The following is a 15,555-nucleotide window of genomic DNA, read 5'->3' on the forward strand; positions in this document are numbered from 1 at the left end:
ACATCCATCTCTCTCTCTCCTCAAATAAGCGAGACATTACTGAGACATCCTCACCATGAGCGTGCGGTCTCTTGAGGCTTTCAAAATATGGTTATGAGTCTGAGTTGCACATGCAGGTGAGAAAGCACCTGCAAAGTCTGAGCGCTAGAGCATCTGTCATCCGAGTATCCACACAAAGCTTGCATCTCCATGCCAGCATCACCAAAAAATCGGAGAGGCGCAATGGCGGGACATAAAGGACGCCCTCCTGTTAGGTACATTTTCTCACCATTTTTTTGATGTCATTATTATACATGTAGAGGTGCCCGTCGTTGTGCATGCCTAAAAGCAAATTGTATAAAAAATAATGTATATATTTTTACAAAAGCAAATTGCTTCTAGAACTACCCGTTGACGAGAATGTTTGTAGCTTGATAAATTTTATTTAGTGTCTAAAGATCTGCCTGTTAATGTGAATGCCTAGAGACGATGTTTACATATGAAAAAAAGCTTTCAAATCATCCAAGCTTGCTAAATTTCATATTAATTAAAATGTCAATTAGTGTCTAAAAACCTGCATGTTAACATGCATGCTCAGAGAAACGTGATTAATGTTTCAAAAGAGATTATTTTTGTTTTTTATATTCAATATTAAGAAACCCTCATGTGATGTGTCCATTGGATTATTATATTTTATGAAATTTTTTCCACATTCAAAGGAGGTGCTGTCCAAATATTTTCAAAGATTGATTGTGTATTTTATTGAAGGGCAACTTAAAGACCTTCATGTCAACGTGCATGTTTAAAATCAATGTTTCATTAGAGAAGCAGAATATATTGTTGTATTTCTAGAATTTGTTTTTATGCACAAAAGAGGTTCTAGTCATACATGTTACATGTTAGCATGCATCTTTACAAGCAATGTTTTGTTGGAGATAGTATTTATTTTTTGTCTTCAATCTTTATTTTTTGTCTCCTCCAATGGACTATGTAAAGATTTTGCCTCCTCCAATGGACTATGTAAAGATTAAATTCTATTTGAAACATTGCTTATGGACATGCATGTTAATGTTCATGTTTAAAGGCAATGTTTTCATTGTTAACGTTCATGTTTAAAGGCAAGTTTTCATTGCTTATAGACATGCATGTTAAAGTTCATGTTTAGAGGCAATGTAATTTTTTTTTCAGATGTTGATTGTGTATTTTAGTTGTAGTCCATCTCGTGGAAGATTAAAGAAAAGTCTACGTAATGAAAAGTCTACACAACCACTTGAAAGTAGTGAACAGGTGTCATCAGTGTCAGTAACAGAAATGTCAGAGTGTCATGGCATTGAAGAGGAAGAGATTCACTGTTGACCAAGGGTCTATGCACGAAATTGATGACACATTGGCTCCTGCAGAAAAAGAACTTCAAATTATCCCTTGAGAAATGCGAGATGAGGTAACTGCAGCTGCAGAGATTGACGAGGAGCAAAATATTTTTTATGCATAGAGGTGCCGATGTACTTTAGACCACACGTATGTTCAGTTGCTTCGACTGTCCTCCTATACCATTGTGTAGGTTGATTCCATATGCTAGAGTCAGAGGTTTAAGAGATGATTTAGGTGGATTAAAAACGGCTTTTGCAAGGGAAGGATATATGCAAGAAAAGGGAGATTTCATTGTTTCACTTTGGACATTTAAGAGAGAGCAAACCATTGCTACAAGTAAGTTGAAGCTTCTTAAATTTGTTAAGTGAATTTCTATTTTAAAAAATCTTTTTGAATTCACTAATTTTGGTTTCTTGTTTTGAAGATGAATGACATCAAGGAAAAGTGGGATCCTCTTTGGATAGAAATCAATCAGGAGTATGAGTTCGAGCTCAAAAGCCAACCAAGGTTTCCAGATCTGTCAGACCACATGTTTTGTGTTTGGGAGGGCAACCATCGCACGCTTGCATGGACTGAAGCTATCAAAGAGAAGTTTTCCACCTCAAAGGAGAGACATTGTAGGGTCCTTTGTACTATCATAGATCCCACCAAGGTTCCTGAGATTGCATTGCTAAGTAGCTTGCAACGAATGAATGTGTGAGTATCTACTAAAGCATATATCTTGTTGTTGAATACTTTATTATGGAAACAAATCAATATGGGTTTTTGCAATATGAACATGCTGCTTTGGTGGCCACTCACATACAGGATGAGATTGTGAACACCAATCACATATGTACAGCTGAACATGAAAGCTACCTAAAAACTCTCCCCGACAAAGACCAGAAACTAATTGCATCTGTGCGAAGAAAGTATGCTAAAGGTGCAGAACCTTGGTATCCACTCACACGACGCTACCTTGGCATGCTAGTTTATGATGTGAGTTTTGTTTTGTTTTTTTTGCTTGAAAATTATTTTTTAAGTCATTTGAATAACTCTTAGACAAATTGATTTATTTTTTATATTCAAATAGCTAAAGAGAAAGAGTCTAGATTGACTCAACTCAAGCAAGGAATGCCTGTAGAGGATGTGAAGAAGGAGGAGAAGAGCATTCATCGTGAGATAATACATAAATATCAAGAACGCATTGGAAAGGTACACTTCACCAAATAATCAAGCAATAGTCATTGTGTTGATTGTTGTTATGGATGTGAAGTAAAACTTCATGCTCTTTGTATTGTGTTGTAGCTCTTGAATATTTTGGATCCCAATCTTGGGATAGACTGGTTGGCAAAGATTATGTCACTCAAATGGGGACATGACAGCTGGGAAACATTAGAGAAGCTAAACTTGATTGCACTCCATGATGCCCTATGCAGAATAGAATCCAATGGGTTTCATTACTCGAGTCTGATAGGATCACAAGGACTGCTTTTGGTTTGCAGAAGGGAGATAATTTGTTTCAACAGTGAGTATGATTTACTAGTTATTTAATGTTTGGCTTGATTTGTCTAAGAAATAATATTTGTTGTGGTGTTTTGTGTTTTTTAAATTTGTAGTTGGCTGCGTAGAGAGGGCTACCTTGCTCGTGTCTATGAGAGAGCAACACAACTTGTTTTGGATAATTCAAATGTTCCAGGAGGGGCACCATTGCCACATGAATGCACATTGGGGTTCTACTTTGATGAAATTAAGTTTGAAGCTAGGCCTTTTCTCTATCCTTTGGAGGTTTCTTTGGAGGCCAAAAGCAAAGATGTAGAGAAACAAGCACTCAAGAAAGTTGATACTTTTCGAATGGCAGCTCAACGATTGGCTTACAGGTTTGTAACAATTTTGATCTTGCTTTGTATGTCACTATCAAGTCATGTGTTCAATGTTTTTGTTTCTTGTTAGGTTTTTGTCACTTTTGGTTTCAAAGGGGATCTTGCCAACTCTCCCATTTGTGGTGAGATAGTGGGCATAGACTACGTCAAAGGACACATATATGTACCCCCCTAGCATGCCCACTTTGACAACATGGGAGAGAGATACATGTCCATGGTGGTTAGATATGGTGCAGGGTCACATCCTTGAGAGAGAGGAAGAGCTTCGAGAAACCATGCTTAGGGATGCAGCAGCAGAGGCGAGACAACCACCACCTGCTACTTCAGAGGCGAGACAACTAGGTATGCTTATGTCATTCTTTAACTTTTATGTTTTCATCTTGTTGATTCTTGTAGGTTCAAAAACTGTTGTACATGTCTTTTAATGTGTCCACTTGTCTAGTGAGAGGATGGAGACTGTGGTTGATACCACTATTGTGAAGGATGTTCTAGAGCATGGTAAGTGTCGGAATTTTTATTGTCGACTTTTATTAATACTTTGTGAAAAAGTTCACATATCATAAATATGTTGTCGCCGCAGACTCCTTGGCCTTGATTGTTGTTAGGAGGAGCATACAATTTGTCTATGTTTTGGAGTCTCCTTTGCGTTACCCAATGCTTCCTGCTGATACATGACGTATTGCTATTGTTGGCGATTACATTTCTATCGTTGCATACTATAGAGAGGGTACTCGAAATGCATCGTGGAATCTTGTGCATCAACATATGTCTCGAGTTCACTCAAGCGGTGTGCCATACACTCCTGGGGGAAAGTCTGTTTCGTGGGCCGCAGATTTTGTTTTCTTGGATCTTTCTTTTGGTGGATTGCATATTGGCTCTTCTTCTCCATCTCGTTGGGATATTTTCATTGAGGAGCATGTACGATCTGCTATCCATTTGACTTTTTCTACACTTGTAGATTCTGGATGGCTGCTCATTATGGCTTCTACTCCAGGTATTTGTGTTGTGTTTGATTACTTGCACTAATATTATTTCATAATATCGATAGTTTTTTCTCACAAGAACCTATGAATAGGAGAGGTTATTGGATAGGTGGAGAGGTTCTGTCGTGCTTCAGAGATGGTGGTACATCGTCGCATTATAGTGCTCCATCATAGTTCATATGGATATGTTGAGAGTTTATCTGGTCGAATTCAGGTATTGTTTTCACTTCAGTATTGTATAGTTTTGTTGAGGCTCTTTCTTCAATGTTTCTTCAATGTTGTGGTTTTGTAATTTGATTTGCATTGCCAGTGCTCTATGCTACTTATGGTACACAGGATTAGGATGCAGCCAGCATGCTTTGGGCTGAAAGTACCACTATGTTCTCTGGCTTGCGTATCCAACCTTCAGATTCATTCATGACACACCATTTTTCGGAGCCTTCTTTAGCTAGATCAGGATCAGGGATGCCTTGGCGGGGTGAGATGCAACGGAGCCAGGCTTTTGTTGCAGCTTTTGTTGAGCTGCTTTGTCGACATGGAGGTATTTGTTTGGAGCTTGGGTGTGGTATATCTCCCGTTTTGGTTGCATGCTTATCATCTGAACGAGCATGTGCTGCGCTTGTGTAACAAGACTTGATTTTGAGGTGTTTTAGTAATAAATTTTGTTTTCTAGGAAGTTTTGGTCGTTTTAAAGTTAGTCCACTATGTAGAAGGATGTGTGGATTGTTTTCGTCCAATAAAATTTTTTGATCCGGAAGGCACTTTCTGGGGCATTTTGGAAGGTGTTAACGTGGGATTTTGAAAAAGTGATGTATGAAGCGATTGAAGCCTGCGTTATAAGGAGCAACTTTGGTTCTTTGAGTCTTTAGAGATTTTGATGTTTTGATGCTCGTTGAGGGCCAAAGATTAAGAAAAAAGTTGGATTTGCTGTTTTTGCATCATTTTTGTAGAAAATGCTGTTTTGCAGGTTGATTTTCAACAAATCGGAGCAGGCTATGGAAATTTTCCATCACATAGTCGTCGAAGAGCACAGCGAGGGCAACAAGATTGTGTGAGGCGGACTTGGGCTGTTTTGGCTCCGTTTGGGAGTTATGTTCAGTTGAAGATAGCTGCAAAAAAAAACTAACCTCTACGGATCGCTTCGCGATCACGTTTTTTTACCTTGTTCTCGCAGGTATATTGGCGCGCAAGTCGAGTCGACCGAACGCCAAAAAAAGAAAAGCGGCTATTTTAAGAGGTCACAGGCTTTTGGAGGAGAATAGAAGGACGGGTGGTGCGTTTTGGGGGGATTCACCGATCTCTCTTCTGCGAGTGAGAGTGCGAGTGCGAGTGAGACGCCGCATGCAAGCGAACTGAAGCTCGAGGGTGGTCGGGAGGTTCGAGCTCCGTACAATAGAGTGCGCCCATATATATTTTGCTCCTCTGTTGTATCAAACACTATCAATACAAAGATTCCTTCCTCTGTTTTGCTGTCTATCTCTATTATTCGGTTCCCGTGACAGCTTGACACCGATGAGTCTCTTATTAGAGACTATGTGGTTCCCTTGCTTTGCCCTAAAAAGCGAAGCCGAGAGGAGGCATCTACCTCTCTAGATGTTGAGGATGAGGGTGACATGCCATTGCATGTCGACCCTTATGATGACTAGTGAGACTTCGCTCCTGGTATGACATTGACATTACTTTTCTGTTTTTGAACTTTATGTTGTGTTTCACTTTTTGGAATTTATGTATCTTGCGTAAGAATTAAGTCTAATGTTATTAGATCCATAGATTAAATTTTGATTACATGCATAATAACTACATATACTTTTGTTTGTTTGTGGAAGTGCATTGCCGATTTATGTAGAGGCAGCGGCTCAAAAAATGGTGAAGGAATTGAAGATACGACTTTCGTATCTGTGAAACGCCTCATAAACGCAATGTTTTCATTGATGACGAATGCGACTCTTCATAGAGTCTAAGAATTATTAGCGAGTGCTTATGATGTAGAGTTTAAGTATTGACAAATGGACATATCATTCCTTCTATGATTTTCAAAGTGTTTGAAATCTTTATGTGAGGTGTCCATTGGACCATGGTTAGTTTGAAATTTTCTTCATTTTACAAAGGAAGCTTTGTCCAATTTTTTGTATGAAAATGATTTGACAACATAATTTGTATTATGGATAATATATAACATTGTGAATTGATGAGACGAATGCGCCTCCTTCAAGAATCTAGAAAATTGTTGGCAAGTGTTTGTGAAAATGTAGCTTGTTGAGTTCATTTTCTTGTATTATGATTCACTTCCCTATTTTGTTTGCTCTGTGTTTTGGGTCTTTATGTTATGTTTCACTTTTTGGCATTTATGTATCTTGCGAAAGAATTACGTTTAATGTTATTAATGAGATCCATAGATTGAATTTTGAGTGCATGCATATTGACTACATTCACTTTTGTGGAAGTGCATTGCCAATCTATGTAGAGGCAGCGGTTCAAAGGATGGCGAAGCAATTGCGATACGACTTTCATATCTGTGAAACGCGTCATAAACGCAATGTTTTCATCAATGACGGATGCGACTCTTCATAGAGTCTAGAATTATTAGCGAGTGCTTATGATCTAGAGTTTAAGTATTGACAAATGGACATGTCATTCCTTGTATGATTTTGAAAGTGAATATTTTGAAATCCTCATGTGAGGTGTCCAATGGACCATGGTTAGTTTGAAATTTTTGTCATTTTACAAAGAAAACTTTGTCCGTTTTTTATGGAATTCTCTTGTATTAATGATTTGACAACGTAATTTGTGTTATGGATAAACATTAAGTCATTGATGAGACGAAAGCAACTACTTAAAGAATTTAGAGAATTATTGGCAAGTAATTGTGATGTAGGGTTTAGTTATTAACAAATGGAATAGTGTTTGTAATATTATACCTTGTTGAGTTCATTTTCATGTATTATGATTCACTTCCTTAATTTGTTTGCTCGGATCTGTGTTCACTCGGAAAATGTCGCTCGGGGTATGGTAAGACTCGACCTTGTGGTATGCTCACACTATGGGAGAGAGAATGTTGTTGTTACCGCACAGCATTACCGCATAAGAGGAGAGAGAGAGCTTCAAGAAAGAGAGAGATTGTATGGTGCAGACCCGCCGGCGCGTTTCTCGTATTTTTCGCGAGTATTACCGCTGTCAGGAGTTTTTTCGAGCAAGGAATTGCGCATATGTACATACACATGCATGGTGCATCAAATAAAGGATTGCCCAATTTCCATAGCCAGGTGGTTACGTGGGGCCCACATGTGTACAGGTAGGACAACATGTACATAGTGCATCGATTTTCACTATTACCAGTACCAGTGTGTTTTTTCTACAATAATGAGGAGTTGGTAGCGCATCAAACTTCTCGAGGAAGCTATCCGCGGGCCGACGACATGATGTAAGCAGGTGCGTCAGATGGCATCTAGTGGCGTCAGGAGGGCGAACGAGGTCAATATTTGCACGCAGATGAGGATGGACACAACGTGGGTGTTTTCTTGTGAAAGTTACGCAGAAAGGTTATCATTAGGACCACTTTTTGGGGCCACTTCACGTGGTGGCGAGATGCATTATTGGAAAAAAGCTGAGTGCCAAGTGTGCAAATGATTCAAAAAGGTGACAACTATGCACTGCGAGGTCAGTTTTTGGCCTGTTCGGGATCCGTTTGAGGTCATCTAAAAGGCCAAAGGTGCCCAACTAAAAAAGCTAAGTGTGGGAACTGAAAAAAAGAGAGAAGACCAGAAAAAACGTGGAGAAGAGAGGAGGAACAGCCGCAGCTGTGTTTTTGCTCATTTTGGAGCCTGTTTTGGCCGTAAACTGCTCATCCGAGGTCGGATTTGAGCACTTTGACATTGTAGACTGGGGTTTTGGGCCGTTTCGGATGCGATGGCGCTGTCCATTTTGCCAAATTACTCACTCTTTTTCTGCTTTTTTTCTGTGTAATCTTCTCTGGTGAGTGAAGCTTCTTCTCCAATTTGTGATTGTATCTGGTATCTTTTACCCATATTGTGTGAGCTGTTTGCCCCATTGGTGTTGGCCCAAGCTCATTTGTATCTAAACATCAGAAGTTCTCCTCTTTTGAGCTGATTTTTTTTTTTTGTGTGTGTGTGTGTGTGTGTCTCTGTGTGGAGTGGGCAAGTGGATAGTCTCTCTCCTCTCACTCCAGAGGTGTGTTCCCTGTCTCGGCCAGGTGTGTTGTGTAAGCCGAGTGGTGCCCCATAGTGTGTGTGTGTATCTTCCCAAGAGTGTGTGTCGGGTCGTTATAGAGACGCTGTGTGTGTTTTCATCCCGCTCACATTCTTTTGGCGCCCCCACGGAGGATCTTCTTCGAGTACCTTCTGCTTCGAGCTTCAAGCTTCGAGATTCGGGATTACAGGTTGTAGGTTGCAGATTACAGGTTACAGGTTACAGGGACAGGTACAGGTGATTCACACAGGTACAGGTAGCTGGAGTACAGTGATATACTAGCAGTGATGTCACTTGCAGTTGTTGTGGGAATGCATCACTTGGCGCCTATTTGAGCGCATTGTCTGCTGGATTGTACGTTACTTGTGGAAACTGCCATTGTACGCATTTGTGGAGCCATATTTGGTTTTATTTGGCAGTCCCAGCCATTTCTGAGACTTGGTCTAGAAGATAGTCATTTCTGAGACTTGACTATATGCGATTTGCATTAGCCTTCGTGTGAGGGTCGATAGCGTGAGGTTTTATTGAGCTGGGGGATTCTCAAATGTAGAGATCCTTTCAGTGATACAGGTAGCTGGAGCACCCTTTTTGTGACCTCGCCATAGGCTATGTACTAGTGAGTCCTATTTGATGCTCGGGTTCTATTGTTGACAGTTTATGCATACATATACAATCTATATTTTGGGTTCCTACTGCTCTACTTCTGGGGAAACTCTGCCAAAATTTTTCCAAGTTAGGATGGCTGGTTTTTTGGTCTTGTGAGCCATTTATGTTGTTATGCTGCTAAAATTTTGGCAAAATCAGAGGATAAGACAGGTGTGCTTTCTTGGGAGCTTCATGGTTGGCTTTAATGGATGATCAAAACGGACCTCAATTCACTCCTTTTCATTTAACTCAAAGAATCCAGATAAATGTTCATGTGTCTAGGAAGATTTTTTTCCAGCAGCGCATAGTCTTTATGTTCGGGCCAAGAAGATTAAGGGAGATACTGGAATATCCTTTACCTATTGTAATTCCAATGATCAACTACGAAAACTCATTTGATGTACATGTGTTTGTCCTTATCTAAGTTGAGCTCCATTGAAGTTTCTGGGAATTGAGTCAGTCAAAAGTTGTGGGTTCTTGCACGTGTGTTCAAAGGGGTTCTCAAAGCATTAAACTTGGGTAGCCATGGCTTTCTCTTATCCGAAATTTCATGGAAGAAGTGGTGAAGATGCGGAAGACTTTCTGGAGCAAGTCGAGGTGGCATGCATAAGCAACAATATGTGTGATGAGGAGAATATTTTGAGGCTATTTGGATTGCTTTTGAAAGATGAGGCCCGTGTTTGGTTCATGGATTTGGAAGCTCAAGAGGCAGTGAATTCTTCTTATGGTTTGAGTCTTGACAAGTTTATAGAAGCTTTTTTAGAGCGTTTCCAAGTTTTTGAAGATGCAAATGCAGTATGGAATGAGCTCAATGCTCTTAAGCAAGGTTCTTGTCAAGGTGTTGATGCCTATGTACACGGTTTTACAGATTTATGGACTCGTTGGTGTGTTGCTCTTAAGGATGAGACCCCCCCTTGTTCATTGAAGAAAAGGTCTTTTGTTGATGGTTTGTCACCTTGGTTGCGGTTCGAGGTTGAGTTGAAGAGGCCCGAGTATTTTGAAGATGCGGTATGCATTGCAAAGCACAAGGAATGGAAGTTTAAACGTCTTGAGGAACATGGTATCAGTACAGGTATGCATGTGCAAGATCGATTTGACATGGAAGATGAAGTTAGGCCTAAGCAGGTGAAAAGTAGCCTATCCTATGATGTTTCTCGTTTCTTCCCAAGGTCTATTGTGAAGCGTAAAGAGGTCTTGCAGGTTGACAGGTTTATGGAAGAGCCTAAAGAGGTGAGTAATGCTTTGGATACAGGATGGAAAAGTCTTGAAGAGGATGCATTGGCTACTTGTGTACCTTGTGATTCTGGGTGTGAGTGTGAGGTTGAGGTTATTGATGATGAGCACGTATCTTTGGATACTAGTTCCTTGGAAATTAGGGAAGAGGGCAAGGTTGAGATCCATTTTGTGGATTTGTTGGATGTGGAGCCTGTGTTGAAGCCATATTTTGATGTATGTGCAGTGATAGAACTGATTTGTGAGCATGATTGTGGTTTAGAGCAGGGATCTGTATTCTTGGAGACTGATGAACCCATGCTAGAAGCTATGGATAGTGGTGATAGCCATGATTATGATGTGGATAAAGTTATGCGTGATGATGAGAAGGGGTTTGGCATATATGAGTCCAATCTCAGCTATGTGGATGCCTATGCTAGGGATATGTGTGCTGCGGGGATACTCTTGTGCTTTGGATATCAACAACTTTACCTTCACACAATGCTTTTAGCTACTTGGGTGCATGATTTGCAGGTTGTTGCTATGGCTGGTGAAGCCAAGCTGCCAGGTGATGAGTCACTTGAGTTGTCTCTATCGGTTGGGTTGAATGTGGCATGCAATATTTATGCTTTTGGAACTCCAGACAAGGCGGATGTGTTAGTTGGATATGCCTATGGTGCATTTTGGTTGATTGTTGACAAATGTAGGTGTGGTGTTATGATGCTCCTTGTGAATCAAGCGATATGCTTTTGGCCTTTTGATCCAGGTGGAATGAGCATCTACTAGTGCTGCTGCTGAGCATGAATGCTCTAGCAGGCTAGGGGGTAGGCAAATTATGTCAGGAGTTTTTTCGAGCAAGGAATTGCGCATATGTACATACACATGCATGGTGCATCAAATAAAGGATTGCCCAATTTCCATAGCCAGGTGGTTACGTGGGGCCCACATGTGTACAGGTAGGACAACATGTACATAGTGCATCGATTTTCACTATTACCAGTACCAGTGTGTTTTTTCTACAATAATGAGGAGTTGGTAGTGCATCAAACTTCTCGAGGAAGCTATCCGCGGGCCGACGACATGATGTAAGCAGGTGCGTCAGATGGCATCTAGTGGCGTCAGGAGGGCGAACGAGGTCAATATTTGTACGCAGATGAGGATGGACACAACGTGGGTGTTTTCTTGTGAAAGTTACGCAGAAAGGTTATCATTAGGACCACTTTTTGGGGACACTTCACGTGGTGGCGAGATGCATTATTGGAAAAAAGCTGAGTGCCAAGTGTGCAAATGATTCAAAAAGGTGACAACTATGCACTGCGAGGTCAGTTTTTGGCCTGTTCGGGATCCGTTTGAGGTCATCTAAAAGGCCAAGGGTGCCCAACTAAAAAAGCTAAGTGTGGGAACTGAAAAAAAGAGAGAAGACCAGAAAAAACGTGGAGAAGAGAGGAGGAACAGCCGCAGCTGTGTTTTTGCTCATTTTGGAGCCTGTTTTGGCCGTAAACTGCTCATCCGAGGTCGGATTTGAGCACTTTGACATTGTAGACTGGGGTTTTGGGCCGTTTCGGACGCGATGGCGCTGTCCATTTTGCCAAATTCCTCACTCTTTTTCTGCTTTTTTTCTGTGTAATCTTCTCCGGTGAGTGAAGCTTCTTCTCCAATTTGTGATTGTATCTGGTATCTTTTACCCATATTGTGTGAGCTGTTTGCCCCATTGGTGTTGGCCCAAGCTCATTTGTATCTAAACATCAGAAGTTCTCCTCTTTTGAGCTGATTTTTTTTGTGTGTGTGTGTGTGTGTGTGTGTCTCTGTGTGGAGTGGGCAAGTGGATAGTCTCTCTCCTCTCACTCCAGAGGTGTGTTCCCTGTCTCGGCCAGGTGTGTTGTGTAAGCCGAGTGGTGCCCCATAGTGTGTGTGTGTATCTTCCCAAGAGTGTGTGTCGGGTCGTTATAGAGGCGCTGTGTGTATTTTCATCCCGCTCACACCGCAATAATAACAGCACAGATTACCGCAACAGGAAAAGAATCCTATTCTATTTTGTTACTTTTCAGAAATTGGTACCCGCTTTTTGCATGGAGTGTAATAAATTCCATTCTCATTGGGATTTTTAGTACCTCTCTTCTCTTTGCTTGCCTCATCTATTGGTATGATTCTCCTACTCTAGTCATTTGTACTCCATGAGATTCTATAAACAAAAATATTTTGTTTCCACCTCAAAATCTTATGTCAACTATGCATTCATATGGAAATGGAAATCGAACGATGATCAAAATTGTATTGTCACCCCCTTTTTGCACGGAGTGTAAGAAATCCCATTCTCATTGGGATTTTTAGTACCTCTCTTCTCTTTGCTTGCCTTATCTATTGGAATGATTCTCCTACTCTACTCATTTGTACTCCATGAGATTTTATAAACAAAAATATTTTGTTTCCACCTCAAAATATTATGTCAACTATGCATTCATATGGAAATGGCAAGCGAACGATGATCAAAATTGTATTGTCTTGCGTTCATAAACAAATAGCCCTTTTGTACAACATAAGTAGAGAAAGAAGTCAAAATCCAAAAGATATTTATTAATTTTCATCCTCCAAGAGATCTCTACAAGCGCTTACATCCATGTCCAACCCCATGGTAGCTAAATCAACAAATAAATCTATTGATTCATCCTACAGCCTCTCCTATTGAATCATCATCATCCTCGTCCTCCTCCTCACTATGGTAATTGGTTATTGGGAATGGTTGGTTCTCCTTGACCTCAACTGCATCATCGTCATTGGCATCTTCTTGAGATGGTATGGTGGGATCTGCCAAAGTCTCTATGTTTGTATCTGGAAAGATAGCTCTGGTCCGTGGTGTAACTGGAATAACATACCATAGTCGTCTTCCATACATAAAAGGCACATAAAACACCTGAAGGTCATAGAGCAAACAACAACATGAATGTAGTTTTGTATGTATCATATAATGTTTTAGTGAGTTGCACATGGACTTTACCTGCTCACAACTACTAGGTTGCACCAAGTTGTCGGTCTTCCTACGATGAAATTGCCCGGAGTCTACCATATAGAGTCCATTCTCATGTCTCTTAACCTCACCCGCAAACCATCGACAGTCAAAGAGATATTTGTGAAATATTCTGAAATCCACTTTGATTATCCTCTCTATTGTTCCACATTCCCTCACCTCTTGTGTTGTCATGTCAAAGTTGCCCATAACTCCACTATCGTGAGTGGCTCGAGGCTCATCTATCTTGCGGGTTCGAAAATGATATCCTTCGGACCACATAGAGTTGAATGTGAAGGCTTGCAAAAACCAATCAAGATAGATGAGGAGAGAGAGAGAGGTGACACACATACACACACACACACACACTAAACACATTGAGTATATTACCCTTGGTAGACATCTTCGCGCGTACTCCCATTCTTTAGAGCTTATTTGTTCTCATTGTGCGTTGGCCTTGGTCATGGCATTGTGTATCCACCCAATTGGAATTAGATAAGGGTATTTGGCAAGATCTTTAGGAAAGGGAGGTGCTCGCCTACGGCCATGCGACCTCTTTCATGCTTCCCTCTCCCTTTCTCTCGTTGTACGCACCTCCACATACATATCCACCCATTTGCCCATGATGGGAGCATTGAATAAACAATGATTGTTTATTATGGCTTGAAATTCCCTATCCAAAATCAAGAGAGAACCTTTCCCACTTGGAATGTTTGTGTGTTTTTTTGGATCCTCTTCCTCCGTCTTTAAACGAGGCAATGATGGGTCTATTGTGAAAAGATATTGAGAGACATACACAAAAGCCTCTTGTACAATCCAACCCTCTGCCATGCTTGCTTGAACACATGTACATGAAACCATTAGTGATTAAATTAACCAATAAAAAGCGTTGTGAATACAATCCAATCCTAATAAGGTTTAAGGCTTAAGATCGATGAATACCTCTAGTTGTGATTGTAGCCTTACAAAGTCTTTCAAGGTCTTTCGGAACCTCTCAAGAAAGAACATCCATCTAGAGTGAACCACACCACAAATGGCTATCTCCTCAACAAGATAGAGCAATAGGTGAACTTGGCTAACAAGGATAGAATGTGGGAATGCATCCTCAATAGCACAAGTTCCTTCAATCGCTAGAAGTCGAGTTGTTGGAATGAGTGAAACTTTGATTTCTTTGGAACTCACAAACCTGTAACCAAAAAACCCTTCATAATCTTCATAGTAAAGTTAGTCTTCAAAGTAAAGTTTAGGAGGGAGGATCAAATGTTCTATACCTGACAACTTCTCCCACCTTGAATATTGCAGTCTTTACCTTCATGTCCGCAAATCCACTAATGATAATTGGAAGCACAAACTATTGCACAAACAAAAAGACTTATTAGTATCCAGAACCCTAAACCACATACACACACACTCACATATACACATACACACACACACATTATACACATATACACATACACACATACACACACACACACACACACACATTACCTGAAGAATCTTGTGCCAATTATGGGATTTGAGCCCATACAGTTGTGTGGATCCTCCTTTCTTAGTTTTAGTGAAGGCACCCTTGAGCGAACGCATATAACCTGTTGGAGTACGGATGGATGCAATGACTTGTTTCATTCGCTCTTGATCCACCCTTGATAGAATCCAAGGTGCCTTTGGAGGAACCATCTTCCCCCGAGGCCCCATGCGAGGTGTGGCCGAAGGAGGGAGCATCCTTATGGCCCTCATGTCCTCTCTAGCCCCCAATGAAGTGATCCCATATAGCTTGCCCAACATTTTTAAACACATGCATTGGGTCCAATAGGTGTTGGATTTTTAATGAAGCCCAATAGGGTAGTGATAAGAAAATAGAGTAACTAGACATACCCCTAGGTGGATCATTGGGAGGAGGCAATGTGTTGTGATGCTCGTTCCAATGTTTTGCCCAATCGGCGATGGTCCAATGGAGTGGCTCCATCCCATTGCACGGTGGAGCATAAGATGGATGTGTGGGTGGCAAGAAGCGATGGTTGTTGGGGTAGATCACCTTACCAAGTAGAGCGGGTCTCTCTGTCATCACGAGTGAGGGTCCACAAGTTGGACATACCCTATGTCCAGATGTCGATAGTCCTACAAAAACAAAAGACATAACCACATATAAGTGACCAATCCAAAGACATTAAAGAGCATCAAAAAGTATAAGCTTACCAGAAATCTCTCCAAGCCCGGGGTAATCATGCATGGTCCACATGAGAATGCACTTGATCATTGTGCGCCGATCACGAAGTGGTCTTGATACATC

The 15,555-nt window shown here is 40.8% G+C and overlaps 1 pseudogene; it reads left to right on the top strand.

Moving 5' to 3' along the window:
• The first annotated feature begins 222 nt into the window (after window positions 1-222).
• Window positions 223-6,766, top strand: LOC147458163 (uncharacterized; annotated as a pseudogene).
• Window positions 6,767-15,555: the final 8,789 nt, after the last annotated feature.

Source organism: Adiantum capillus-veneris, chromosome 5, assembly GCF_014529385.1.
Source record: "Adiantum capillus-veneris isolate H3 chromosome 5, ASM1452938v2, whole genome shotgun sequence".
NCBI lineage: Eukaryota > Viridiplantae > Streptophyta > Polypodiopsida > Polypodiales > Pteridaceae > Adiantum > Adiantum capillus-veneris.